This window comes from Setaria italica, chromosome IX (genome assembly GCF_000263155.2).
Source record: "Setaria italica strain Yugu1 chromosome IX, Setaria_italica_v2.0, whole genome shotgun sequence".
Lineage (NCBI taxonomy): Eukaryota > Viridiplantae > Streptophyta > Magnoliopsida > Poales > Poaceae > Setaria > Setaria italica.
In genome coordinates, this window is record NC_028458.1 from 38,902,139 (window position 1) to 38,928,901 (window position 26,763).

General features: G+C 47.6%; 1 pseudogene; it reads left to right on the plus strand.

Annotated features, from left to right (window-relative positions):
• Positions 1–403: 403 nt before the first annotated feature.
• Positions 404–26,763, plus strand: part of LOC101781200 — a 48,531-nt pseudogene continuing 22,171 nt past the window's right edge.

Consider the following 26,763-nt stretch of genomic DNA (forward strand, 5'->3'; position numbering starts at 1 on the left):
GGTAACATAATCGAGGAGTCAATATTTTGAGTCCTAAATATCCAATTTTCTCGTAATAACACGTAGTAATTGTAATAGATAACTGGAGAAATGTTAAAGATTCCTTTGAAAACGAGCAACAACTTTTCCAAATCGATTTGAAGGCCGGATGCATGGATAATGCAATGGCCTTTTCATCTGTGTAGCTCATGGCGCATGCATCATTTGCCGCATGGTATGGGAGTGTGTTGACTGTTCACCGTACGTCCCTGCCCAGCTGCCCAGACGGGAAACAACAACAAACGAACTGCCGAAAGCAAGGCCAGTCGTTCGTTCTATTTTATACGGTGGTATGATCCGCTGCTCCATTGTCTGCTATCTACATCCAGTTAGTTAGTTAGTTAGTCGAGGGAGAAGATCTGACATGCTGGGGGTGGGGCGGGCTCGCCGCCGCCTGGGCCTCGGCTTGGTCTTCGCCGCCGTGCTCCTCGTCGCCGCCGATGCCGGCATGACGAGCTCGTACCGGCGGAAGCTGGAGGCGACGGTGGAGATGCCACTGGACGCCGACGTCTTCCGTGTCCCTCCGGGGTACAATGCTCCGCAGCAGGTCAGGCACCGATCGGCCGGCTCATCGTGATTAAAGATCCCATCTTTAATTTAATTAGTTTTCTTTTATCTGATCGCCGCCCGCAGGTGTACATCACGGTGGGCGACCAGGAGGGCACGTCGATGATCGTGTCCTGGGTGACGGCCGACGAGCTGGGCAGCAGAATCGTCATGTACAGCGAGGCCTCGCCGGACCCGGAGAAGATGGAGCTCCGGGCTGAGGGCACACCCACACGCGCTACGACTACTTCAACTACACCTCCGGCTTCATCCACCACACTGCACCCTCACAAACCTTAAGGTCAGTTAGTTAGTTATGTTAGTTAGTTGCCATTCCATGCATCTTGCAGAATACTAATGGCCGGCCGGCCGCCCCGCCATGGACGATGATGATCCAGTATAGCACCAAGGACTACTACGCCATGGGGTTCGGCCACACGGTGCGGAGCTTCTGCTTCACCACGCTTCCCATGCCGGGTCCTGTGCCCTTCAAGTTCGGCCTCATTGGTAAGAAACAAATTAACCCGACACATTATTGATGAATCCATTCATTTCATGCCTGCTGAGTGCTGACAACTAACGACGACAATGCATTCAGGCGACCTGGGCCAGACGTTCGACTCCAACACGACGCTGTCGCACTACGAGTCCAACGGCGGCGACGCGGTGCTGTACGTCGGCGACCTCTCCTACGCCGACAACCACCCGCTGCACGACCGGTGGGACACGTGGGCGCGGTTCGTGGAGCGCAGCGCGGCGCACCAGCGGTGGGTGTGGACGGCGGGCAACCACGAGCTGGACCTGGCCCCGGAGCTGGGCGAGCACGCGCCGTTCAAGCGCTTCGCGCACCGGTACCCGACGCTACGCCGCGCCTCGCCGCCGGCGGCAGCACCGCCGTTCTGGTACTCCGTACGCATCGCGTCCTCGCACGTCGTCGTGCTGCCCTCCTACTCCGCTTACGGCATGTACACGCCGCAGTGGGCTTGGCTGCGCGCCGAGCTGGCGCGCGTGGACCGCGCCGCCACGCCCTGGCTGATCGTGCTCGTGCACTCGCCGTGGTACAGCAGCAACGAGTACCACTACATGGAGGGCGAGACGATGCGGGTGCAGTTCGAGCGGTGGCTCGTCGCCGCCAAGGCCGACCTCGTCGTCGCCGGCGACGTCCACGCATACGAGCGCAGCCACCGCGTGTCCAACGTCGCCTACGACATCATCAACGGCCGGTGCATGCCCGTCCGGAGCAGGGACGCGCCCGTGTACGTCACGGTGGGCGGCGGCGGCAACATCGAGGGCATCGCGCACTAGAGAACTGATCTTCCACGCGCCCCTTTTATCCCGGTTTAAAGTTGGTCCGGGATAAAAGGGGGCGCGCCACGGTAGGCTGGAATGGAGAGATTTATTTCCGGTTGGTATTTGCAACCGGGACTAAAGGGGAGCCTTTAGTCCCGGTTGTAACGGCTAGTTCCCAGGCGTCGGTGACGTGCCCCTTTTTTCCCGGTTGGAGCCTCCAACCGGGATAAAAAGAACCGGGACAAAAGGTTAGGTTGGTAACACCAACCGGGACAAAAAATTTACTCCCGGTTGGTAATTTCAACCGGGATAAAAGGGCCACCCTTTTGTCGCGGTTGGAGCCTTCAACCGGGAGTAAACTTTCAACCAGGACAAAAGGTGTTCCTTTTTGTGCCGGTTAGAGTTTTTAATCGGGATAAAAACTCATCCCCCATTATATACCAAGATAGAGCCTTTTTTTTTCCTCCTCCAGCCCGAGCCAGTCTACCACAAAGACAGAGAGCTGAGCTTCACCTACTCTCCGGTGGTGCCGAAGCAAGGGAGGTGCTGCCCGAATTTTTTTGCCTTATTTTCGTGGGAATTTCACTCATCCAAAGTGTTGTGAAGGTTTGCTACTTCATCCTTGTGTTATGCTTTGATATATGCTTTAGAGAGGGAGAAAAATGAGTTTGTTTGTTAGAAAGAGGAAGAATGAAGAGGCTTTGTATTTATACATGCTTTTGAGCAAGAATGTGATGAATAGTTTGCTTGTTATATACAATTTGTATTATTTAAAACAACTTGATGTGTAGAATGGAGATGGATAGTTTATTTGCTAGAATGTGAAGTAGAAAATGGAGAGGATTTTGAGCTAGAATGTGAGGGAGATTGATGTGTCATATATAGTATATATCCTTGCAGTGGTTTAAGAATGATGCTACCCTTCTCTAGACGGTTTATCTTGTCAAATTCAGTATGGTTTTTCAAATCCTTACTTGTTGAACTTGCATACCGTGTTCATCTTGGTTAGCATGTTCTTCGCTGAGCAGCAACGGACGTCAAGGAGAAGCTCTGATTCTATGAGAAAGAGCGGATACGGACATCATGGAAGACTGTGTCCCTTTTTTCGTAGAATCGAAGCTCTTCCAATATGAAGTACGGTGCCACTCAGTTGAGAACATGCTCGCCAGATGATCACGGTCTTCAAGTTCAACAAGTTCTGCAATGCTAAGATATGAATTTTTGTACATATATGGCTTCTGCTATTGGAAGAAGTGGCGATGGTGGGGGCGATTGTCGTTCCTCTTGCAACAAGGGGAAAACCATAGTTGGCCCTCAGGATAAGCTGAAGAAAATGAGCACATTGGAGAAAACAATGCTTCGTTATTTGCAGAAATGTCATGAAGATGTTGTTGCGGCGGGTCAAGAATCTTCTTTTGGTGGTCGTTATGCTCCATCGTTAGTCCCGGGTGTTTCACGTCCACTTAGTACTACCGTTCCAGGAGGCACAAATAAACCACAGGATGAGGCCGGACCAGCGGAACCTTCGTCTTCACCGCTCAAGGATGCTTAAAGTCCTTCTAGATAATAATCAATAGATGGCTTGTCGTAGTGTATCATGTTGTTTGGATCCATAATTTAAATATGTGTATTTCTATCTGTATCTAAACTTTTAGCATTATTTGCACTACAACATTTGACGTGCTTTCAATCGTGAATCTATTTTCATGGGTAATCAATTTTCAAGTGTAATCCATTTTCATGCGTAATCCATTTTCATGTGTAATATGATGCAGATGGATCGACAATGGATGTATAATGCGGACAGATGGAGCAAGGTGTTTATTGATGGCTTGCATTATTTTCTCAAAGTGGCCAAAGCGAACAAGCCAAAGAATGAGTTCATATGTTGTCCATGCTTCCAATGCAGTAACAAGAAGGACTATTCAAAGGATTTCTAGAGGACTATTCATAGCCACTTGTTTAGATATGGTTTCATGCCTAACTATTTGATTTGGACCAAGCACGGTGAAAGAGGGGTTGTAATGGAAGACGACGAAGAGGAGAAGGAGGATGACAACATTTCGGACTGGGCTACAGGCTAAGCTTTTGCAGATACTACAATGAGCGAGGCTGATGAAGATGAGTTTGCAGAAAATGGTTCTACTGATGAACTTGGTCAGGTTCTACGAGATGCACAAAGAGATTGCAAAACTGAGAAGGAAGCAGCAAAGTTGCAGCGCATGATAGATGATCACCAAAAATTATTGTGCAATGGAATTTGTGCGACACTAGAATTTATGCAATGGAAGACAAAAAATGGTATGTACGATAAGACATTTCAGGGGATGTTGAACATTGCCAAGAAGATTCTTCCCGAGAATAATAAATTACCGTGCACAACATATGAAGCTAAACAGACTATTTGCCCTCTCGGATTGGAGGTTCAGAAGATACACTCATGCCCTAATGACCGTATCCTCTATCGCGGTGATGAATACGAGAAAATGGATGCTTGTCCCGTGTGCAAAGCGCTGCGGTATAAGATCAGGCGAGATGATCCTGGTGATGTTGAGGGGCAGTCTCCCAAGAAAAGAGTTCCTGCGAAGACCCAAGGTTGTACAAGGGCGATGGATGGGAGGCTTGTCATCACAGAAGTCACAGAAAAGGGCAGGTTGGTTGCTCTTGAAAAAGTAGCAAAGAAGTACATGAGTCAGATCGAGGCAATCATAAGGGACAACGTGCCTATCAGCATCAGGGAATGAAAGGGCAAAAGCACTAATCCGTACGTGCTCCCGGATACACAAAAGAATATGCTGTGGGAAGATGTCAAGAGACATTTCACATTTTCCCGAAGGATATATTGAAAAGGATGTGAAAGCGTGGACGCTGAAGAAGATGGCTACACAATTCCAGACATTCAAGAAGATGGTAGATGCCAACTACCTTAATAAGGGCACAACTCCAGATTTTGATGTGTGGCCAAAGTTGAGGGACCACTGGGAGGCATTTGTCGAATACAAGAGGAGCGAAGACAATTTGAAAAAGATCCAGACCAACACTACAAATGCTGGTCAAAAGGAGTACCATCATCGTCTAGGGCGAGGTGGTTATGGCACAACAATTCCCAGATGGAAAATGATGGAACAAGACCTGACTGATCGGGGTATCATACCAGCAACTATTGAATGGCTCGAATGATCGAAAAATTGTTATTATGCTCATGGAGGCTCCTCGAGCCAAGAGGATGGGACATTGATATTCAATGAGACAATACGTGAGAAGGCCGAAAGGCTTATCAAGGACATTGAAGATTCTAAGGCTGGGAGGTTGAAGGTGGACCGAGAGAATGACGAGCTCACATTGGTCCTCGGTAATCCCCAGCACCCAGGATGTTGCCGAGGGTTCGGGGTCATTCCGTGGAAGTTTGCTTTTCAAGGCGACAAGCGCATCGTACAGAAGCCGCAAGTGAAGAAAGGAACAGATCAAGGAGAGCTGGCGGCAGATGCTAGAATCCAAAGTGCATTCACAAGAAGTAAGAATGTTGGAGGAAATCAATCGTCAAGTGGCCCACGTAGTTGCGGCGTTGGCCTAATCTGGAGCATTGCCGAATCCAAACTTCGCCAGCCCTTCTCAACACCTCTTGAGCAGTTGTGCTTCTACAGGGCTCCCCGATGCGCAGACGCCCAGATTGTTGGAGGTATGCCCTAGAGGCAATCATAGAGATGATGATATTCCATTTGTAGCCATGATTTGTATGTTGTGTTCATTGAATATCCATTAAAGGCTACTTGAATTGATTTGTAATTATGTGAATTGTATGTGAAACTCTTTACTTGTATGGTTATTCTAAAGTTGTCCCTAGTCGGAGTTCATGTGAGGACACACATGAATATTAGACTAGCACATGTATTAGTTGATGACTATGTTTCACAAGTCATGGACATGGAGATGTTGAACTAATAATGTGGACACATGTGGAGATATGTGCTAGGACTGACCCAACACGAGAAGTAGTTCTCTCTTTAAACAACATATACGCTTTGTCCTTATACCTGAGATTGTCGCATGTATTCAAGATGTGGATCGACCTACTTAGGGGCTATCAAACGCTACGCCGTAACAGGGTAGTTATAAAGGTTGCTTTCGGGTTTGTCAAGAAGCATGCTATGAGACATGGTCAACCAATATGGGATTTGCCCCTCTCTGATTGAGAGTGATATCTCTGAGCCCCTCGAGTGATCGGATCCGAAAATGCATGGCCATGCTATGTACGGTTAAGAGTTAACCTACAAAGGGATTCCAAATCATAGGATCGAGAAAAAGCGGTCGGCTTGAAGCTAAACCAAATATCGTGAGGCAAAGGGAATAGCATGTATATTATGTTGTGATGGTTCGTCTGATATGATCTTCGTGTGCGTATAGGAGTTGGCACATCTTGCTAGAGGCCGCTACCGACTATTGGGCCGAGTAGGAGTACTCGGGCCATGTCTATACGTATCCGAACCCATAGGGTCACACACTTAAGGGGCTGGAAGCCCAATTCGGATGTGATCCGAGTTGGACTAGGTTTAGAAGTACTAATGGGCCTCGGACCCAGAGGCCCGTTAGGAACCTCTATAAATAGAGGTGGGGGGGCGCCCTAGGGTTTACACTTTTTGGCGAAACACATCTGCCGCGCCTCCCACGCCCTCGCCTATTGCAACTCGCGGATCTAGTAGTCCGGCTTGCGACACTTCCTCCCTGCACGTGTGGATACCTTGGAGGTGTTGCACCTGCAGCACTTGGACGAGCCACGACGAGCCGCCGACGAGCCACGACGAGCCGCGGCACGAGGGCGATCTTGCTGCACATGGACGAGCTGCTGAGGAGCTGCCGGACGTTGACATGATCGAGTACGTACGACTACGTTGATCGACTACGTACGACTACGTTGATCATCTTCGCTGCATCGACGCAAATCTACATCTTCCACACCAGTAGTGCGTCGAGTGGTAATCCCGTGATCCTTATACGGCAGTTCTTCCTGGTTTTACGCGGTACAAATTTAGATTTGCGCTAGTGTAGCCTACCTCGTATCCCAACAATGGTATCAGAGCCGTAGCTATTTAATTTTGGATTCGGGATGTGTGCATATGGAGATATGCGAGTTTTCAGTTTGATCTATGTCCTGGTTTCGTGCTCTTGCTGCAATGGTAGTGTAACGACATACTCCTACCGGTCGGTTTCCGCCATCGGAGTTAAGTGATACACGTAAATCCAGTTGCAGTGAGCGAAGATCAATATGATTGGTCGAATCAAAATCCAGGGTCATACGCCAGGCGCATTAGATGTGCAAAAGTAGATGGGATCTACTACCGGGGTCGGGATTTTTGCCGTATGCGTATGCTTCGGTAAATCAGCCGTAACTTTTCGGTACGATCTCGAATCGGGGCGAATTTTATATGAAAATTGATCTACAGAAAAAGTTACACATGAAATTTAAAGGCTTTGCCGTTTTCGGCGAAATTAGATTTCCCAAATTCGGCTTGGAAGATGGAGTTTCGGGCATCCGAAGTTTGGAACGTTAGGACGCTTAACTCTGTTTTGCAGGATGTATGTATCTTGTGATAAGTATGGCCCTTTGTGTATGTGATGCATGTATGTAACTCATTCGTGACCTGCGTGTCGCGCGTACGGAAACACGGCAGGAGCCATATGTGTTGTCACTTTATTGTATTTAATGGTCTGCGTACCAATCCGTGATGATCCAAGCAACTATGTAATCTTCATTACTAGCTTCTTTACTAGCTATTAGGCGTAATAGCATGTTCTAGTTCTTGGAGGACTCATCACTAGGAGGATGGCGCACATGGAACATGGAGATGGAGATCACCATGGTGAACAGGTTCTATGGAGATGGAGATCACCATAAGAAAACGGGCCATACTGTGTCACAACTGTGTGAATGCTATTCTGTTTATGTTTTACTTTCTGTATGCTGTGATGTTAGAAGTAGAACGATCCCTCACAAAGTTTAAGTTAGTATGCCCTCCCAACTAAAACTTGCACCGTCCCATGTCTTGTACAATTAGTGGTGGGTCTATGAAATTAGGGTACCACTAGTTTTCCTTGACTAGACGGGTTTGTGTCGGACACTTACACGCATAAGGGTTGGTTTGCTTAACAAGGTTATCTTAACGGTTAAGGACCTTGGGGCATAAAGGTTGGGCGCCAAGACATAGAGATGTCACCCAACGACAGGAGTCATATGTGATATGATTAGCAAAAGTTGCTTATCGATCTACCTTGTTTGCTAGCGGTGATGCTAAAGCTCACTAGTAGACTTGTTAGTTGTGGATCCTGAATCACTAAGTTTCAATAGAGGGATATTGATTTTAGTGGGAGTAGATTCTGTTAAAAAGTTTAATGTGATTTGCTCTATCATGGATATGTTTGTCTTAGTGTATTTTGCATTACTTTGTTGTAGATTAAATGGCACCTAGCAGCACTACACCGTTTGCTTTGTGTTCGGTCCTTGAGAAGGACAAGTTGAATGAAACAAATTACTCAGATTGGATCCGTAACTTGAAAATTGTTCTCAGGGCTGAGAAAAAGGAAGATGTTCTAGACAACCCACTACCAGAAGAACCTACTGATGATGCACCCGCTGCTGCTAAGAATGCTTACAAGAAAGCATGTGATGCTAACCTCGAAGTAAGCTGCCTTATGCTTGCTTGCATGGAACCCGAGCTGCAGATGCAGTTCGAAACAAACCATGAGGCGCACCATATGATCGTGGTGCTTAGAGACATGTTCCAAACACAGGCCAGGACTGAAAGGTTCAATGTGTCTAAGGCCTTTGTTGAGAGCAAGCTAGCAGAAGGCGCAGCAGTAGGACCACACGTAATCAAGATGGTTGGTTACACTCAACGGTTGGAGAAGCTGGGCTTCCCACTGGGCCAAGAGTTGGCCACTGATTTCATTCTTTCGTCTCTTCCGCCTAGCTATGGGAACTTCATCTCGAACTACCATATGCATGGGACGGAGAAGGGTCTGAATGAGTTGTGTGGCATGCTTAAAATAGCAGAGGCCGACATCAAGAAAAGCGCTAGTACCAGCCATGTGATGGCTCTACAGAACAAGCCTAGCTTTAAAAAGAAGGGCAATTCTTGGAAGAAGAAGGGCAAGGCTGGAACATCCAAGCCAAACCCAGCGCCCAAGGTTAAAGCTGGACCTGGACCTGCTCCAGACAAAGAGTGCTTTTACTTTCATGAACTTGGTCACTGGAAGAGAAACTGCAAGTAGTACCTAGCTTCATTGAAGAATGGCGGAAGTAAGAGTACTTCTACGTCAGGTACGCTTGTTGTTATAGACAACATATTTCTCGCTGATACAATTATTAATTCTTGGGTATTTGATACCAGATCGGTTGCTCATATTTGCAATTCGATGCAGAGAATGATAAAAAGTAGAAGCGTGGAAAGAGGAGAAGTTGATTTCGGCGTGGGCAATAATGCAAGAGTTGCTGCGTTGACCGTCGGGACGATGCAACTCCACCTCCCTTTAGGATTTATTATGGAGTTGAATAATTGTTATTTCATTCCTAGTTTAAGTCGAAACATTTTGTCTCCTTCATGCTCGATGAAGGATGGTTATTCATTTGCGAATGAAAGCAATGGTTGTGTGATCTCTAAGAATAATATGTTTATGGCTTTTGCACCCATTGTGAATGGATTATTTGTTTTAAATCTTGATGGTTCACCTGTCTGTAATGTAAGTGCTAAAAGGCCTCAGCCTAATGATTTGAGTCCTACCTACTTGTGGCATTGTCGTTTGGGTCATATAAGTGAAAAGCGCATGAAGAAGCTCCATTTTGATGGACTTCTAACTTCGTTTGATTTTGAATCATACGAGACATGTGAGGCTTGCTTGCTAGGCAAGATGACCAAGACGCCTTTCACAGGAGTTCCTGAGAGAGCAGTAGACTTGTTGGAACTCGTACATAGTGATGTATGCGGACCAATGAGCACGACGGCTAGAGGAGGATTCCAATACTTCATAACTTTCACTGATGATTTTAGTAGATATGGCTATGTCTACTTGATGAGGCACAAGTCTGAAACCTTTGAAAAGTTCAAGGAATTTCAGAATGAAGTTGAAAATCAGCGTGGCAAGAAAATTAAGGCCTTACGATCTGATCGTGGAGGCGAGTATTTGAGCCACGAGTTTAGCAATCATCTAAAGAGTTGCGGAATTGTTCCACAACTTACGCCGCCTGGAACACCTCAGAGAAACGGTGTGTCCGAGCGATGTAATCGAACTTTGTTAGACATGGTTCGATCAATGATGAGCCAGTCGGACCTACTGTTGTCATTTTGGGGATACGCTCTAGAAACAGTAGCTTTCACACTTAATAGGGTACCATCCAAATCCGTAGTTAAGACACCACATGAGATATGGACTGGAAAGGTTCCTAGTTTGTCTTTTCTAAAGATTTGGGGATGTGAAGTTGTTGACGCCGGATTTTGTCATCAGTAGAATCGGCGCCAAGGAGAAAAGAAATCGAAGAAGTACGGTTGGGGATCGGTCAAGTGGTGCTATAATGCGGAATCGGCCAAGTAGCTTTTACTTCGCTTCGAGGTGAATGCGCCATATCCCAATCGGCAGTCCTTTGTCGATAAGAAATCGGTCGATCAGGAAGATGGACTAGTTGGGCCTGTATGGGCTTGGAAAGATGGAAGGATAAGGTGGAGGTCAGCCCACGAAGCGTGGGGGAATTAGTTTAGCACGGATTGTGCTTGTAGATATTTGTTTTCTGTTTGAATTAGAGATAGAGTTCTAGTCGGTTAAGAAGATTATTTGTACGGGGCTATAAATAGCTGCCTTTGTAAATCTGTAACAACAATCAATCAATACAACAAGTTACTTTCTTCTTCGTACTTACTTTCGAGCAGGCGATTTCGCCATCACTTTTTTCTTCTCACGAGTTCGTGCGGGTTGGCAGGGCTGCATCATCTTGATCTCCGGCCGATTCTGTAAGTTCCGCTTATCGAGTAATATCTAAGCTTTAACTTCCGGCGCATCGCTGTTGTTTCGTTTAGATTTATTCATTAGTTATCGATATCAACTAGATTAATAGGTTTTTTACCTGTTTTCCTAGTTTTTATCACCAGTTATCCCGCTAGGAATCGGTAGTATCGGCTTTCATTATTTCCTGTTGTTAGATTCGTCCGTTGCCGATTAGATCTTTTCCTAGTGTTTTTATTACAAGCTTTGTACCGATTACCTTAGTATTTTTCTATCTACAAGGCTACAAGAATCGTGCTGTCTTATAGCCGATTTCGTTACCACAGTAAATCGGTTAATTTGCCGATAAACTTTCTCGATCAGAAACTTAGCCGATCGTAGTTCCTGAATTTGACACGTGTTCTTCCTTGCCAATCAACAGGTCAGATTGGCTGGCACGCCGCGCGAACCGCACCAGGGCATTCACCCGAACAGGAGCTAAGCAGATTCTCCCGGGTCGTGTGTCGGTCGCTGGGATTCGGTTGACCGATTTCTAGCGTCAACACACTTTTGGCACGCCCGGTGGGACCAATACAACCGCTGTCATGTCGAAAACTGCTGAAGTCTCCGAAGATAACGTCATCGATGTGACGGAAGCAGATCTAAAGGACGACCAAAAGGAAGATCTGAATAAGTATTTGGAGCAAGTCCGGAAAACTTGCTTGAAATCCTTCAGTCGTTCTAGGAGCGGGGAAACTGTCAAAAAGTCTCCTTTTCCTACTCCCCGTCAAAAAGATTCGGATAAAATGTCCGATATGATTGAACAATCTCTTCATCACGCCTTCATCAACCAATCCCCGGTACTCTCAAACATGGTGCACAATGCTGTTGTCAACTCCTTCGCCGGAGGTATACCTCAAGGGTACAGGGGACCAACGTATTTTCAGCCGATTCCACCAAATCAGGCTTCTCAGGCTTCACAGCCGCTACAATCCTCTGTTGGAGGATCCGGTGCTTCTGCATCATCAACTCCTTTGGGATATGGTTCTATCTGCCCGTCCTCTGCACCACTCCCTCCAGTCATCCCTTTATCCTGGGGGGCATCTTTAAACACGACCGGTTTGAATCAATCGGTCAGTCAAGGAAATCCTCCGTTCCAGGCACCCTCCCAAACGGCCACTCGGCCGATCATACCACCATACCAGCCTATCGCTCCGGAGGTCAACAAAACATCAGAGCTCATGCTATATGATGAAACAAGTGGTTCATACAAGCAGCCGTCCTTTACTACACCGCCGGCTTATACTCAGATACCACCTTTTCATCAAACTCCTTTTATTCAGCCTCCGATTTATCAACACGTGCCGATACCGCAGCCAACTGTTCCCCACCAACAACCAGACTGGTCGGCGCAAATTGCGGAGGTAATGCAAGAACAATTCGGCTTGAAGCCGAAGGTGCAAACTTATACCTATAGAACACCATACCCATCTACATATGACCTGTTGCCGTTCCCCCATCGGTACAAAGTTCCTGATTTTACAAAGTTTTCGGGGATGGATGACACTTCTACCGTAGAACATGTGAATAGATTCATCATCCAATGCGGGGAGGCAGCTACGCAAGATGCCCTGCGGGTACGGTTGTTCTCATCATCCTTGTCTGGATCAGCCTTCCAGTGGTTCACAACTTTGCCACCAAACTCAATTATCACATGGGCCGATCTAGAAAGGCAGTTCCACAAGTACTTCTATGCTGGGGTCCATGAAATGAAGCTGTCTGATCTGACTAGCCTCCGGCAAAGAAGTGATGAGCCGATACCCTCGTATATACAGAGGTTTCAGGAAATCAGGAACAAGTGCTACTCCTTGGCTCTAACCGATGCGCAGTTGGCCGATATAGCTTTCCAAGGCCTGCTGCCACACATCAAAGAAAAATATGCTTCACAAGAGTTCGAGAGCCTGAGCCAGATTGTCCACCGATTGTCCGGGCAAGAGGTGCGTCCATTCGATCCAAGAAGGAATTTCCAGAAGAAAGTGGCATTCCTGGAAGAATTAGAGGATGAGGAAGATGCCGAAATCGGACTTGCAGAGTGGATTAAAGGAAAGAAGCCGATATCATGCCCGTTCGACAAGAAGGAGCCGGAAGCATTTGGTTTCGATACAACTAAAGCTGACAAAATCTTCGATCTTCTACTCCAGGAAGGGCAGATTAAACTCTCACCTTACCATACAATACCCTCTGCCGAACAATTGAAGAAGATGAAATATTGCAAGTGGCACAATGCCACATCACATGACACCAACGAGTGCAAAATCTTCAGGCAACAAATACAGTCGGCCATTGAGCAAGGCAGACTCAAATTCGAAGTGCCGGCAAAATCGGCCAAACCAATGAAGATCGACCAACACCCCTTTCCTACCAACATGGTTGATACGGGGAAGGGTTCGACCCAAACAAAAGTGCTGACATCCGAATCGGCCAAAAAGAACGGCTCTGTCGATCCCAGAAATCAAGCTACGCCTGAAGACGCCAAAGGGAAGCGACGAATGGAGGACGAAGATGGTGAGTCAGAAGGGCCACGTATTACTTCCCAGTTCCTTCTCCAAAAGTACCAACGCCAACATGAACGTTCGAGGTCCCGAGAGGAAGCGATGCGTCGGCACGAGGAACACTGGAGATGCCCATTCTTCATCCATTGTTGGGAAAATAACCTCAGGCTACCATCGGCCGATACGTGCCCAGAGTGCAACGGTCCCTATCGAGGCAATCGGCCGTTCACCAGGTCTCGCTCCAGAGACGGAAGGCCAGAACCGATCAGCAGGAATTGGCGCAACCCAGATGATCAGCGCCCTTCCATGCGTGATCGGCTGGGGGGCAGAAGTGACCGATATGATCGGTCAGAAGGAAGAAGCCATAATAGGCAGGGGGGCAGGACCGATCGACACGGTCAATCAAATAGCAAAGCCAGCGTTCACAGCCGGCTCGAAGACATGGCCGATGCTCGGGTAACGGACGAAAATCCGTTAGGACGCGAACCGGAATGGGAACACGCCGGAAAAGAAGGGAGGCCAATAAACCCCAGATGGTGCCCTGACGGTTTAACCAAATCACAAAAATGGAGAATCCAACGCCTCCGCCAATGGGAACAACAAGAAGAAGAGAGCGCGATGGACAAGAAGGAAGGAAGGCCTCGAGTGTGGCGCCCCAAAAGAAACGACAAGGGCAACGATGAGTCGGCGGGTGATGAATCGGCAGCCGAAATCGGTATGGTTTTTATATTGCCGATGGAATTCATGACCCCTGCCGATCAACAGGACGTGTCGGCGATAGAGGAACAAACAGCACGGTTGGCTTTAGAACCAATGATGGCCACGTTCGAAAAGCCCGAAGACGACGAACGACAACATATGAAGGCGTTGTTCCTTAAAGGGCATGTTGACGGTCGTCCCCTCACTAGATTAATGGTTGACGGGGGAGCTGCCGTCAATATCATGCCGTATGCCGTACTCCGAAAGTTGGGAAAGAGCGACGACGACCTAACCAGGACGGACATGATGCTCAAAGACTTCAAAGGCAAGGTGTCAAACGCTCGCGGTGCCCTCTGCGTCGACCTCACCATCGGCAGTAAGACCCTTCCTACCACATTTTTTGTCATTAATGGCAAAGGGTCCTATAATATGCTTCTTGGCCGAGACTGGATACACGCAAACTGTTGCATCCCGTCAACTATGCATCAATGCCTTGTACAATGGGTCGGCGATAACATCGAGGTGGTCAAAGCCGACTCCGCGTACAGCATCGCAGCAGCCGACGCACAGCAATGGAGCTGCAAAACCGTCAGATGCATATCAGGTAGGGTGTGGGAAACCGATTTCCTGAAGGTCACCGATTTTGGCCTACAGCCGATCCGAGCAGTCGGCTCCGAAGAAGCGCAATAGATGGATCAGTTCGCCCGAGAAGACGGGAAGCTGGGACACGGGTTCACGTCGGCCGATTCATTAGAGATGGTAGACTTAGGTGACGGGACCAAACCAAGGCCGACTTTTATTAGTGCAAATTTAGATCCAGAGTATAAGTGTAAATTGACAAATTTATTAAGAGAATTCACGGATTGTTTTGCTTGGGAGTATCATGAGATGCCCGGATTAGATCGATCTATTGTTGAACATCGGCTACCCATAAAACCAGGGTATCGGCCGTACCAACAACCCGCACGGCGATGCAATCCTAAAATTTTACCAGACATAAAAGCCGAAATAACTCGGCTAATTGAAGCAAAATTTATTCGGCAATGTCGTTATGCCGAGTGGATTTCTAATATCGTACCGGTGTACAAGAAAAACGGGAAGCTGCGCGTTTGCGTTGATTTCAGAAATCTTAATCAGGCCACACCGATGGATGGTTACCCCATGCCTACGGCCGATGTACTGATCGACGCTGCCGCAGGGCACAAAATTATTAGCTTCATGGATGGAAACGCCGGATACAATCAAATACTTATGGGCGAAGAGGACATACCCAAAACGGCTTTCAGATGTCCAGGCCACCTTGGTTTATTCGAGTGGGTGGTGATGACTTTCGGCTTGAAGAATGCTGGTGCCACATACCAGAGAGCTATGAACTACATTTTTCACAAACTCATTGACGTGGTGGTCAAGTCCAAAAGCCACGAAGAACATCTAGCCGATTTGCGAAGGGTGCTAGAGTGCACCAAGAAGCATGGTCTTAAGATGAATCCCAACAAATGCGCTTTCGGCGTCTCCGCCGGACAGTTCTTAGGATTCATGGTGCACGAACGTGGCATAGAAGTCAATCAGAAGACCATAGCGGCCATCAACAAAGTCGTCGCTCCGCAGAACAAAACTGAGCTACATTCTCTAATCGGCAAGGTAAACTTCATCAGAAGGTTTATATCTAATCTATCTGGACGAATTCAGGCGTTCACGCCACTTCTGAAGTTGAAGCCTGATCAGGAATTTATATGGGGAGAGGAACAGCGCAAGGCGTTGGAAGATATCAAGCGATACTTGGTCTCACCGCCGGTCTTGGTTCCCCCTCGAACTGGTAAACCGTTTAAACTGTATTTATCAGCCGATGAAAAAGCTATCGGGTCGGCTCTAGTCCAAGAGTTTGAAGGCAAAGAGCGGGTCATTTATTACATCAGCAGGAGACTCCTGGATGCTGAAACAAGATATCCTCCGGTGGAGCGTTTGTGTTTGTGTCTTTACTTTTCGTGCACCAAACTCAGACACTATCTACTGTCGGCAGAATGTATAGTCGTATGCAAAGATGATGTAGTGAAATACATGCTGTCACTGCCGATATTGAAAGGACGAATCGGTAAATGGATCTTAGCTTTATCGGAATTTGACCTACGGTACGAATCGGCAAAAGCCGTCAAGGGTCAAGTCATGGCCGATTTCGTCGCCCAGCACTGTGGGCCGGAGATAACCCTCGTAGAACTAGCGCCTTGGCAGTTGTTTTTTGATGGGTCATCATGCGGAGTCGGATCAGGGATCGGCATCGTTCTCATATCGCCTCGGGGGGCAAGATATGATTTTTCTCTGCCGATAGAAACCGCCGCCACAAACAATCAAGCGGAGTACAGAGCTGTATTAAAAGGCTTACGATTATTGAGAGAAGTCAAGGCCGATTCTGTTGAGGTCTTCGGAGATTCGATGCTAATCGTGGACCAACTAACCGGAAGGGCTGAGTGCAAAGATGACATATTACGAATTCATCACAAAGATTGCTTACAACTTTTAAAAGAATTCAGATCGGCAGTAATCGAGCACGTCCCAAGAGACCGCAATGAGGAAGCAAACAAACTCGCTCAACACGCATCTGGGTATCGGCCGATTCCGGGCGCCATGGCCTTAGAGCTTGCAGCTGACGATTGGCGTAAAGAAATTGCTGATTACCTGAAGGATCCATCTAAAAAGGTAGAGCGACGAGTGCGTTTTCACACTACCAAGTACGTATTGCTCGAAGATGATCTGTTCTACCGAACGATCGATGGTGTTCTTCTTAAATGCCTTGGGACAGAAGAAGCCAAGACTCTAATGGGAGAAATCCATGAAGGGGTATGCGGAGCTCACCAATCAGCACATAAGATGAAGTGGATGATCAGAAACAATGGGTACTATTGGCCTACGATCCTCGAAGACTGTTTCAAATATTATAAGGGTTGTCAGGAGTGTCAAAAGTTTGGAAATGTCCAGCGTGCACCCGCATCGGCCATGAATCCCATCATCAAACCATGGCCGTTCAGAGGGTGGGGGATAGACCTTATCGGCCAAATTTATCCACCATCGAGCAAGGGGCACAAGTTTATTCTGGTTGCTACTGATTACTTCACCAAATGGGTGGAGGCAATCCCACTAAGGACCGTGACGTCGGCTATCATGGCCGATTTCGTAAGGGATCATATCGTCTACCGATTCGGTATCCCTCAAACTGTAACAACCGATCAAGGAACAATGTTCACATCGGGGGAATTTGAGGAGTTTACGACCGATATGGGCATCAAATTGTTAAATTCTTCTCCGTATCACGCTCAAGCCAATGGTCAAGCAGAATCTTCCAACAAAGGAATAATCAAGTTGATCAAAAGGAAGATTGAAGAATACCCGAAGAAGTGGCACCTATGTTTGACCGAAGCCCTGTGGGCATACAGGATGGCCTGTCATGGGGCTACCAAGTTATCTCCCTATCAGTTGGTATACGGTCACGATGCAGTACTTCCATGGGAGTCGAGGGCTGGATCAAGGCGTATTTCACTTCAGGACCAGTTGTCAGCCAGTGACTACTCATCTCTAATGAAAGAAGAACTTGATGATTTGGCCGGCCAACGACTAAGGGCTCTGATAAGTATCGAAGAGAATAAAAAGAGAGTGGCCAGGTGGTACGATAAAAAGGTCAAAGTCAAGCAGTTCTCCCCCGGAGATTTGGTATGGAAGTTGGTACTACCGATCGGGTCGAAAGATCCTAAATTCAGCAAATGGTCTCCTACCTGGGAAGGGCCGTATAAAATCGGCAGATGCGCTCCGGGGAATGCCTATATCTTGGAAACGATAGAAGGAGAAGAATTCACTAGAGCTCTGAATGGGAGGTACTTAAAAAGATATTACCCAAGTATATGGGTCGGTGCTTAAGGAATCAACACGATCCTACATGACCGATACGATTCGGTTTTGAGATGCACATAAAGTCGACCAGAACGGCCGATTGCATTCATTCGGTACGGGCGACAGAGTACATGGCCGACAAAACATTAAGTCGCCCTTAGAACAAAAAATTACAAAAAACAAACTAATTGTCCTTCTTCTGAGATGATTCCCCATTCCGCTCCAAAGCACGAAGGCGCGAGGCCTCCGCCGCCGCCAGAATGACGGGCCGAGGAAGCAGACGGACCCTATCGGTGGGAGGCCGCGGGTTCCGAGGAAGCGGACGGACCCTATCGGTGGGAAGCCGCGGGCTGCCGTTCCTTTCCAGGAAATCCAAGATCGTGCAGGTTGTCGAAGTGATGTCACCTCCGGGAACGTTACGGCGACGACCCCTCATGGCTAGAGATCGATGACGGCTTTCGTTCACCACAGCATCCAAGACTACACGAGCATCTGCAGTAATGTGGTCTTGGAGCTCCTCTTGATGAGCTAGAATCAGAGCCTTGTCCTCCGGGGTCAAAGGGTCTTCGGAATGAATGCACTCGATGGCACGCACGAGTTCCGGACTAAGGCGTTGGGGCTGAAACAAGGAAGGAATAAGATGACACATTCTTTTCCCAAGATCAAAGAGGATAAGGCGGAGCGTCACCTGATTGACAGAAGAGGATGACGATGAGGCCATGACAAAGTAGTTGCGCCGATGAGAGGAAGAGGAAAGGTGAAATGGGAACCAGATCGACGCTATCGGGAGGAGGCGCCGAGGTCGATATTTATGGGGAAAATACGTGGAAATCTGATAAGGCCACGTCCCATCGGTAATAAGGAAGGCAGTAAATAGAGAGCATCGTGAAGGGTCGGTCAAAGAAGGCAGTAAATGTTCGTACAAAGCGGTCAGTGTTTTACAGAGTACCCAGAAGGGTATCGATAGCCGTGATGGCCCGACGCCGAATCTGATCGGCAGAGTCAAGAACCCGTTGGTCTTCTTCTGCCGATCCAGGGACCTCCGATGCGTTGCGGTGGAGTCTCAGAGCCTCTTGAGCAAAACGCTGCCTCTCCCGTGTCAAATCTGCAATAGCAGAGGGTAAATCTTGAAGCCTGTTCTCTTCGGCGCTGATTGCTTTGGTCACTTGCTCCATCTCTTTAGCGAGTTCCGCCCTCCGTCGTTTAAGGCGATCTATTTCACTAATGATCGCTGGGCGTGAGTCTTCTAGGACATGGATACGCCGATTCGCTTCTTGGGCCTGACGCTTGAAGGCATTTTCATCTTCACGAATCTTGGCCAGTTTCGCGCGATCGGCCATATGACGGAGGGCCCTAAAGACGGGAATCCTCATCGACTCAATAAAGGCCGCCGGCGCCAAGGCCTCTTCCGCCTCCTCTGGTACTCGTCCGCTGACGTCACTAAAGAGCTGCCGAATCGGCGAAGCGTCTTCTACCAGTCGGCCGATGTCCCCTTGAAGGAGGGATCGGATATTGGTGAGTTTAGCCCGGACGTCGTCAGGAACGGAGCTTAAAGCGACCTGGCGGGATGTGGTTTCCTCATCATCAGAGAGAGCGACTGCGAAGGAGAAAAGGCTATTGTTGGGAGAGTCTTGTTCCTGAGAAGACAAAGAAAAAGGGTGAATCGGCAGGGGAACAGAACAAATCGGCTGGTAAAAGCTGGTTTAAGAAATTACCATTTTAAAACGAATTTCTTCATGCTGCGCTTGTAAAGCCTTTGTGTCTTGCTCAGTGACCTGTGTCATAGGTTCATCCGATGAAGAGGACTCCACAACAATTGGCACGGTGCTCGGACCAGCTCCCTGAAGAGGAATCGGTTGTCGAGAAACGCTCGGTGTGCCGATGGTCTGCGTCAAGGAATCGGTTACATATATTATGCAAGTATTCAAAGGGAGTCCGTAAGAAAAGTACCGTACCTCAATGGGTGAGGGCAGGGGCGCGTTGGCATCCGCTCGAGTTGTCGCCGACTGTGGTATTTCCATAGAGGAACTCTAAGAAGCACAAAGTTAAGAAGAGTCAACACCAAAATGACAATCGGAAACGGCAAAGCTTGAACTCACTTGTAAAGCTTCCAATAGTAGTGAGGCGGCAGCCGCTCCGGCTTGTGTAGTGGTTTGAGTATCAGCACTTTGTGTGGCCTGGGGTGGTGCAGTCAAGGTTTCTGCCGATACGAGCACAGGAGGGTCCGCCGATTCCGTACGAGCCCGAACTCGGCGACTGGTTTTCTTGACGACCTTCTTATGAACCTTCTTCGATCGGCCAGCAATCATGTCAACTGACGGAGCGTCGTGGCCGATAAGAGGATAAGTGGTGTACGGATGGCTCCCGATTAGCCGACCGCTGCGGCTGTGCGTTGGAGGAGCTTGATTCTCAGCCTAAAGAAACAATGAGATCATTAGTGCTCAATTATGTTAAAAAGAATAAAATCGGTAATCAGAAATACCTCGGCGTTGGGATCGATGTTGGCCGGGTCTATGAGGTTGCAGTATGCCGATGCCGAGTTGCAGAATAAAAATCGCTTCCATTCGGCCCACCAAAGTTTGAACGGCTGGATGGCAAATGGATATAATAGCCAGTTATTCAAATTAATCGTACTGGAGTCCGGAATTCGGTCTCCCAGCCGACAATAATCCAGGCCAGTTTTAAGCGCTTCTCTAAACTTAATTCGGCCAGCAAAATACACCCGTATCGGCAATTGACCCATGCCAAATTGTCGTGCGGCAGTAGACGGGTTGTAGAATTCGTATGTAGGGGCGTCTTTCCCCGAAAAGAAGTTGGCCGGTAAGAGCCCTGGTTTGATCAGTTCTTCATAAAGATCTTCATCAAATCGGCCAGAAGTTGAATCGAAGCAGGAGGGGAGCTCGAAAACCGGAATGTCCCGTTGATATGGAAACCAGGTAGTTGCGTCCTCATTAAATCCATTATAAAAGCACCGAAAGTACTCGGCTAGCTTTGTAGTGGAATACGCACAACCCGGAAAAGCTGACGCTGCTTCACCATAAGACATGCATCAGCGACGCTCGGTAGGGTCTTCCGCCGATTCAATATTGGGAAACATCATGTGATCCACTGGCTGCCGGGTGATCCTGTTCATATAAAGGTTCAACCATAGATTGACGAACCACCAAGGCCCACCTGGGTTGCCGATTGGTTCTCCCTTGGAAAGCTTTGTGCCGATTTGATGGAGCATATGGTACACGGCACCCAGAAGATGTTTCCCGAGAGGAATATGGCTTCCCCTAGTCAGTGCTTCAGCTAAAGATTGGGTGTTGGTTGTCGGGCCGGCGGCTCTTCCGCAGAAAAGGTGTTTTTCTAGCCACATCATCAGGAAAGCAGTGTGTTCCCTGTTCTCGACAGTGCTGGTTTTCTTGTTATAACTGATGAAGCCCTTCCAGCCACCGATTCCCCTTGTGTCCAGCCGATGCGACGTTGCGGTCAAAAGTTGGAAAGGTGTGTCAGGAGAAGATATGTCCAGGCCGGTCAAGAGGACTACATCGGCCAAAGTGGGGGTCATAGGACCGTGTCCAAATAAGAACGCATTAAGTGCGTCAGACCAAAAGTAGGAAGCCGCCATCACCAACGGCTCATTTTTCTCCATTTGGGATAGGGAGAGGTTGATGCATTGACCGATTTTGAGTTCTTCCCACAAGACACTCTTGGATGCAGCCATCCGTTGGTACCATTCCCTCCAACCTGGGGTTTCATTCGGCCAGGATCTAAATGTGCTTGCCCATTGATCTAAGTTCATATCGGATCGTTTGAAAGGTATCCGATAAGTTTCCAAATCTATAAGATCCGCCGGATCTGGATCTCCCATGGGACCAAGGCAAACAAGACCAGGACTGCCCGTGAGGTGAATAGTAATTCTAGGTCTAACCGCCTAAAAAGGAAAAGGGGCATAGGAATGTAAGGAGTAGATCTAAAGTGAATATATTGCCGATAGGGGAAGGATTCGGTATTTACCTCCGGGATAAAGTTCTGAGTAATCGGCGTGGTCGCCGACGCAGACGCAGACGACGGGGCCGTGATGGGGACCGCCATTGGGATTTCCGATGAAGCTCTTTCATCTACGGAAGGAGTGACGGCCGTCGCTACCACCACCGGAGGCACTATCCCTGGAGCATCACGTGCGGGGGAATTGCCGGAAGGATTCGCCATTGAAGGGAAAAGGGAAGAAGTGACAGGAGCTGGAACTAGAAGGCTTCGATGGCAAGGGAGAATTGAAGAAAGAAAGATGCGCGCGCGTTGGAGAAAGAGACGTGAGCTTGAAGATGAGCTGCGGTGAAATGTTATTTATAGGGTGCTTGAAGAGAGGGTAAAGATGGAATTTTCACCACGCCGGCGCGACGAGTTTTTCGGGGTAGTGGCTGTCGTGGGCGCCCGTTTCAAAAATTGCAATGATCAGCCGGGAGACCGCGAAACGGAAGGATATTTTCATTGCGGCCGTTTCGGAGGGGAGGTTATAAAGAATTTCGAAGTAAAAGACTGTGTTTTACTCCGAAACTGGGGGGCATGTGTTGACGCCGGATTTTGTCATCAGTAGAATCGGCGCCAAGGAGAAAAGAAATCGAAGAAGTACGGTTGGGGATCGGTCAAGTGGTGCTATAATGCGGAATCGGCCAAGTAGCTTTTACTTCGCTTCGAGGTGAATGCGCCAGATCCCAATCAGCAGTCCTTTGTCGATAAGAAATCGGTCGATCAGGAAGATGGACTAGTTGGGCCTGTATGGGCTTGGAAAGATGGAAGGATAAGGTGGAGGTCAGCCCACGAAGCGTGGGGGAATTAGTTTAGCACGGATTGTGCTTGTAGATATTTGTTTTCTGTTTGAATTAGAGATAGAGTTCTAGTCGGTTAAGAAGATTATTTGTACGGGGCTATAAATAGCTGCCTTTGTAAATCTGTAACAACAATCAATCAATACAACAAGTTACTTTCTTCTTCGTACTTACTTTCGAGCAGGCGATTTTGCCATCACTTTTTTCTTCTCACGAGTTCGTGCGGGTTGGCAGGGCTGCATCATCTTGATCTCCGGCTGATTCTGTAAGTTCCGCTTATCGAGTAATATCTAAGCTTTAACTTCCGGCGCATCGCTGTTGTTTCGTTTAGATTTATTCATTAGTTATCGATATCAACTAGATTAATAGGTTTTTTACCTGTTTTCCTAGTTTTTATCACCAGTTATCCCGCTAGGAATCGGTAGTATCGGCTTTCATTATTTCCTGTTGTTAGATTCGTCCGTTGCCGATTAGATCTTTTCCTAGTGTTTTTATTACAAGCTTTGTACCGATTACCTTAGTATTTTTCTATCTACAAGGCTACAAGAATCGTGCTGTCTTATAGCCGATTTCGTTACCACAGTAAATCGGTTAATTTGCCGATAAACTTTCTCGATCGGAAACTTAGCCGATCGTAGTTCCTGAATTTGACACGTGTTCTTCCTTGCCAATCAACAGGTCAGATTGGCTGGCACGCCGCGCGAACCGCACCAGGGCATTCACCCGAACAGGAGCTAAGCAGATTCTCCCGGGTCGTGTGTCGGTCGCTGGGATTCGGTTGACCGATTTCTAGCGTCAACAGAAGTGTTTGTCAAGCGACTTCAGTCGGACAAGATCACACCCAAGTCAGATAAGTGCATTTTCGTGGGATATCCAAAGGAAACTTTGGGATATTATTTCTACAACCGATCAGAAGGCAAAGTGTTTGTTGCTCAGAACGGGGTTTTCCTAGAGAAAGAGTTTCTCAAAGGAGAAAAGAGTGGAAAGACAGTGCATCTTGAAGAAGTTCAAGATAAGCCGATCAGAGAAGAATCAATGAGTGATGCTAACATAGCAGAAAAAGTTGAGATACCCATGGCAAGAGAAGCACCGCCACAACCACGAAGGTCGGCAAGGCTCTGCGAAATGCAGGAAATATTATTTGTTGGACAATGATGAGCCTGCGACATATGCAGAAGCAATGATGGACCCAGACTCCAAAAAATGGCAGAGTGCCATGCAATCCGAAATAGAGTCCATGGGAGACAATCAAGTTTGGAACTTGGTTGACCCGCCTGATGGTGTTAAAGCCATAGAGTGCAAGTGGATCTATAAGAAGAAAAAGGACATGGAAGGAAATGTTCACATCTATAAAGCACGACTTGTCGCAAAAGGTTTTCGACAAGTTCAAGGAGTTGACTACGACGAGACCTTCTCACCCATAGTGATGCTTAAGTCCATTCGGATTATTCTAGCTATAGCTGCATATTTCGATTATGAGATATGGTAGATGGATGTCAAGACAGCTTTCCTGAATGGAAACCTAGCTGAGGACGTGTATATGATACAGCCCGAGGGTTTTGTCGATCCGAAAAATGCTAGAAAGGTATGCAAGCTTCAGAGATCCATTTATGGATTGAAGCAAGCATCTAGGAGTTGGAACATTCGTTTTGATGAAGTGGTCAAAGGGTTTGACTTCACCAAGAACGAAGAAGAGTCTTGTGTTTACAAGAAGGTTAGTGGGAGCTCTGTAGTATTTCTAATCTTATATGTGGATGACATATTACTGATTGGAAATAACATTCCTATGCTTGAGTCCATAAAGACTTCACTGAAAAATAGTTTTTCGATGAAGGACTTAGGGGAAGCGGCATATATTCTGGGCATTAAGATCTATAGAGATAGATCGAGAAGGCTTATAGGTTTAAGCCAAGATACTTACATTGACAAAGTGTTGAAGTGGTTCAGCATGAAAGAGGCAAAGAAAGGGTTCTTGCCTATGTCACATGGCATACATCTCAGCAGGACTCAGTGTCCTTCGACTGCTGATGAGCAGGATCGCATGAGTAGAGTGCCATATGCCTTGGCTATTGGATCTATCATGTATGCAATGATAAGTACTCGCCCAGATGTTTCATATGTGCTAAGTATGACAAGCAGACATCAGTCTGATCCAGGTGAGAGTCACTGGACAGCGGTGAAAAACATTCTTAAGTACTTGAGAAGGACTAAAGATATGTTCCTCGTCTATGGAGGTGAGGAGGAGCTCGTTGTAACAGGTTACACTGATGCTAGTTTCCAAACCGACAGAGATGATTCAAAGTCACAATCAGGATTTGTGTTCACGCTAAATGGTGGTGTTGTTAGTTGGAAGAGTTCCAAGCAGGAGACGGTGGCCGATTCTACGACAGAAGCCATGTACATCGCGGCTTCGGAAGCCGCGAAGGAGGGTGTTTGGATAAGGAATTTCCTCATTGAACTTGGTGTGTTCCCGAATGCGTCCAGCCCATTGAATCTCTACTGTGATAACAATGGGACAATTGCGCACGCAAAGGTGCCAAGGAACCACCAGAAAAATAAACACGTAATGCGGCAATTTCATGTCATTCGAGACTTCGTTAACCGGGGTGAGATCAAGATATGCAAAATACACACGGATCTGAACATTTCTGATCCGTTGACAAAACTACTCCCGCAGGCTAAGCATGATGCGCATGTAAGAGCTATGGGTATTAGGTACCTTCTAGATTGACTCTAGTGCAAGTGGGAGACTGTTGGAGGTATGCCCTAGAGGCAATCATAGAGATGATGATATTCCATTTGTATCCATGATTTGTATATTGTTTTCATTGAATATCCATTAAAGGCTACTTGAATTGATTTGCAATTATGTGAATTGTATGTGAAACTCTTTACTTGTATGGTTATTCTAAAGTTGTCCCTAGTCGGAGTTCATGTGAGGACACACATGAATATTAGACTAGCATATGTATTAGTTGATGACTATGTTTCACAAGTCATGGACATGGAGATGTTGAACTAATAATGTGGACACATGTGGAGACATGTGCTAGGACTGACCCAACACGAGAAGTAGTTCTCTCTTTAAACAACATATACGCTTTGTCCTTAGACCTGAGATTGTCGCATGTATTCAAGATGTGGATCGACCTACTTAGGGGCTATCAAACGCTACGCCATAACAGGGTAGTTATAAAGGTTGCTTTCGGGTTTGTCAAGAAGCATGCTATGAGACATGGTCAATCAAGATGGGATTTTCCCCTCTCTGATTGAGAGTGATATCTCTGGGCCCCTCGAGTGATCGGATCCGAAAATGCATGGCCATGCTATGTACGGTTAAGAGTTAACCTACAAAGGGATTCCGAATCACAGGATCGAGAAAGAGCGGTCGGCTTGAAGCTAGACCAAATATCATGAGGCAAAGGGAATAGCATGTATGTTATGTTATGATGGTTCGTCTGATATGATCTTCGTGTGCGTATAGGAGTTGGCACGTCTTGCTAGAGGCCGCTACCGACTATTGGGCCGAGTAGGAGTACTCGGGCCATGTCTATACGTATCTGAACCCATAGGGTCACACATTTAAGGGGCTGGAAGCCCAATTCGGATGTGATCCGAGTTGGACTAGGTTTAGAAGTACTAATGAGCCTCGGACCCAGAGGCCCGTTAGGAACCTCTATAAATAGAGGGGTGGGGGCGTCCTAGGGTTTACACTTTTTGGCGAAACACATCTGCCGCGCCTCCCACGCCCTCGCCTGTTGCAACTCGCGGATCTAGCAGTCTGGCTTGCGACGCTCCCTCCCTGCACGTGTGGATACCCTGGAGGTGTTGCGCCTACAGCACTTGGACGAGCCACGACGAGCCGCTGACGAGCCACGATGAGCCGACGACGAGCCGCGGCACGAGGGTGATCTTGCTGCACGTGGACGAGCTGCTGAGGAGCTGCTGGACGTTGACGTGATCGACTACGTACGACT